The 3805-nt window shown below is 35.3% G+C and overlaps 1 pseudogene; it reads left to right on the top strand.

Moving 5' to 3' along the window:
- The first annotated feature begins 3291 nt into the window (after nucleotides 1–3291).
- LOC132680103 (10 kDa heat shock protein, mitochondrial pseudogene) lies at nucleotides 3292–3604 on the top strand (annotated as a pseudogene).
- The last annotated feature ends 201 nt before the right edge of the window (nucleotides 3605–3805 follow it).

Raw genomic sequence — 3805 nt, forward strand, 5'->3', positions numbered from 1 at the left:
AGAAAGATGTCCACCATAATAATTTTATTTTTTATTCTGTTTCTTTGTATGTGACACTGTCATATGTGAAAAATTTAATTTTAGACATGAGTCACTTCTTAAAATGTTGTTTAATAGCTTCAGTATTTTCAGAATAATAAATATATAATTTAAGTTCTCAATTTATATATTCAGTTGAGAACTTGAAAAGTGTTTCATTCTCATATTTTCTTCCATGAAATTTAAGCTTTATATAAATCTAGAACTCATATATTAACTTAATATTGGTAGAGATACAAAAATGCTAAGCCAATTAATCATTGTATTTATCACTATCAATTATACATTTGTAAACTGGTTTTGGCTCAGGTCATGATCTCACGGTTTTGTGAGTTCGAGCCCTGTGTCAGACTCTGCGCTGGAAGCACAGAGCTTGCTTGGGATTCTCTCTCTCTGCCCCTCCACCACTCACACTGTCTCTGTCTCTCTCAAAATAAATAAATAAACTTAAAAACATTTTTAAAAAGCTCTGAGGAGGAAAATAAGTGTGTATATTTTTTATTAAATTATTTATTTTATTTTATTAAATTTCAAATGCACAGTTAACACCTATACACCCTTCAAACAGATGCATCAAATGTTAGCATCTTGCCACACCTGTCCCTCCTCTCTTTATCTTTCCTTTTGCCAAATCACTGCAGATGGGAGGAAATTCCATCCATGTATGTCTCAGGAAAAGGCCATCAGGTCTATGTAACCATAACAAAGTTACTATAAATTACCTACAAAAATCAAGCGACATAAAAATATAACCAAACAAAATAGACCTCCCTATTTTCCTTGGCTGGCTCCACAATTCCCTTTTTATCTTCTAACTTTTCCATCCAGATTCCTATACAGCATGTTTCTGTGAAGTCTCTTTTATCTCACCCAACCTACATCATCACCGTTGCTCCTCTCTATTCTTCATGGCTTTTGAAAAGTACACACCAGTTACACTGAAAACGTGTCCTGCATTGTGAATTATCTATTTCCTTTTGACTAGATTCTGTCAACAATTTCTAAAAATCACATTAAATAGATGATGCTGTTGAACTCCTTCTATCCAACATGCATACGAGGGTGTCCCACATTTGTAATGGAAAATTGAACACTTAGTTAAGGAAGAGACTGACAGATTTCATTATTATTAGAGTATATTTTTCAATTTGTAATTAAGAAGTAAACTGTAGGATTATTCTTTAAGATCATGTAAAGAATCTTTTCTTTAACAAACATTCATTCACACAATGATTTTTAGTATCTCTTGAGTATCTTTGTCTGAATCTTTAATAATTGATGATTTTTAAAGACTATCAATTATACGTTTGTAAACTGTCACATCCCTACAAAAAAGAAACTTTCTTCACTTTTGTTTCTTTTTCTCCTTATGGATTCAAGTAATTTTTTAGTTAATTCAGTTTGTTATAATACATTACTGCCATGATTCTTCTTTATACTCAAATTGTCCTCAACATGATCATGGTCAGCTTTTCATCCCTTTTCATCATAGTCTTATGTCTTATTTTTTTTGGATATGTTATTGAAATATGAAACACATAAAGAAAATTCATAAGCAATTTTATTCCTTGATTCATTTTCACAAAGGGAATAAATATTTTTATCTGTTAATCAGATTAAGGAAATGACCTTTGTAAAAATCTAAACAATTCTGATATCCTCTCCCAATTACAGTCCTCTGGACAGCCACTGTCCTGACTTGTAAGCTTTCCAGGATGGTCAGGAAAAGCCACTGCATCTCACAGTCCTGGTAGTCATTATTCTTACCAGAACAGGCAAGTGCAGGAGTTCTTTGATCATCAAGACTCATGCTTCAGAATTAATTATTCATAATGCTACTACTGTATGTCACTAATTGCTATTATCCCATTTCTCATTAGCTGTTACTGATACCAAGTCCAAGGATCACAAGTAAATGAATTCCTGGATCTCATTTTTAAGGGCCTGTTTCCTGGGACCACTCTTTGAACCATATGATGAGCCAGCCACGTCTCATCAGAAAAGCAAAATCTAAGTTAATTATGTCAAACCAGAGAGGTTAATATGTGGTTTAATATGAGTTATTGGAGAAATGAAATGTGAAACAGGCACATGAGGGAACACTGAAATAGTAACTTCAGGAAGAAGTTACTACGTGGAGTGACAAAGGAGAAAGCTTTTGGTTATTACCATGTAGAAACTTAAAGAATGGATGCAGTGCTTAATTTTACGTGTCAACTTTACTGGGCCATGGCATGCCCAGATGTTTAGTTCAATATTTTTCTGGATGTTTTTGTGAGGATGTTTTTGAATGAGTTTAACATTTACATTGATGAGCTGAGTACAGCAGATTGTGGGTGGGCCTCATGGAATTAATTAAACATCTGAACAGAACAAAAAGGCTGAATGAGAGGGAACTCCTGTCTGACTGCCTTGAGCTGAGACATCAATTTTTCCTGGGTTTCTAGTCTACAGGCTTATGGACTGGAACCACCATTGGCTTATAGTGGAAAGCCTCAGGTCTTTGGATTTGCACTGGAAATACTCTATAGGTTTCCTGGTCTCCAGTTCGGTGAATGCAGATCTTGGAACCTGTCAGTATTTATAATGACACGCACACACACACACACACACACACACACACACACACACGATGATGCTATTTCTGGAAGTGCTAGGAAAAAAGCAACCACTGCTTGAGTAAAGAGGCATTTCTGTGCTAAGTCCATTAGGAAAGCAAAGAAAAAAAATGGAGAAAATCGTTTCTCTGTCCCCCTGCTGTCCAGTCTTCCTTCAGTGCCACCTTCCTGGTACTAACACCTAACAAAAGAGTCAACAGGTAAAAAGAAAAATATCATTTGCAGAGATCCAACACTCATATCAAAGAGTAGTTTAATAACCCTGACTTCTGGATTATAGATTAGGTTTGTCAAAATTTGAACTTTATATAAATGAAATCATTGAGAACAAATAGTACGTACTATTTTGCATACTATCTGTGTGTCATTTATATATAACTCCATCTTATTTAGTGTTGGCAGATATCTACATTTTCATTAACAATACTTGCATTTAGCGCTTTGAGGGTAAATTGACTTGCCTTTAATTTGCTATCTGTAATTTCTAAAATGGTCTTCAAAAGTCCAATTTATGGTGCCTGATTTCATTCTGTATTAAAAAGCTTCAGGTTCACATGGTTCAAGGGTGAAACTGCAGGTCTTCCTGTGGCTGCAGCAGCTTGAGAGCAGAGTATGAACTGTGGTGGCCAGAGTTATGGCAGGACAGGCCTTTAAAAAGTTTCTTCCCCTCCTTGACTGAGTTTTAGTTGTAAAGAGTGCAGCTTAACAGTAACCAAAGGAGGCATCATGCTTCCAGAAAAATCTTAAGGAAAACTATTGCAAGCACTAGCAGTTAGCTGTTGGATTGGGCTCTAAAGGAAAGGGTGGAGAACTTCAACCAGTTAGCATGAAAGTTGGAAATAGATAAAGTTCTTCTCCCAGAATGTGGAGACACCAAAGTAGTTCTGGTTGACAAGGATTATTTCTTATGTAGAGACAGTGACATTCTCAGAAAGTATGTGGACTGAAATAAACCATTACTGAACCGGCATCACGTGAAAGCTGCCCATTCCACTGAAGCTGTGAAATTATTCATCATGTAGACAATTTGCATGTCTCTCTTTTATAATAAACTAATGGTATCTCCCCCCCCCCCAATAAGTCAATAAGAAGCTTCAGATTTTTGTTTTCTGTGATATTTTATCCTTTTCTGAAATGAAAAGATTCAT

The sequence above is a fragment of the Panthera onca genome, chromosome A1 (assembly GCF_046562875.1).
Source record: "Panthera onca isolate mPanOnc1 chromosome A1, mPanOnc1 haplotype 2, whole genome shotgun sequence".
In the NCBI taxonomy this organism is placed as follows: domain Eukaryota; kingdom Metazoa; phylum Chordata; class Mammalia; order Carnivora; family Felidae; genus Panthera; species Panthera onca.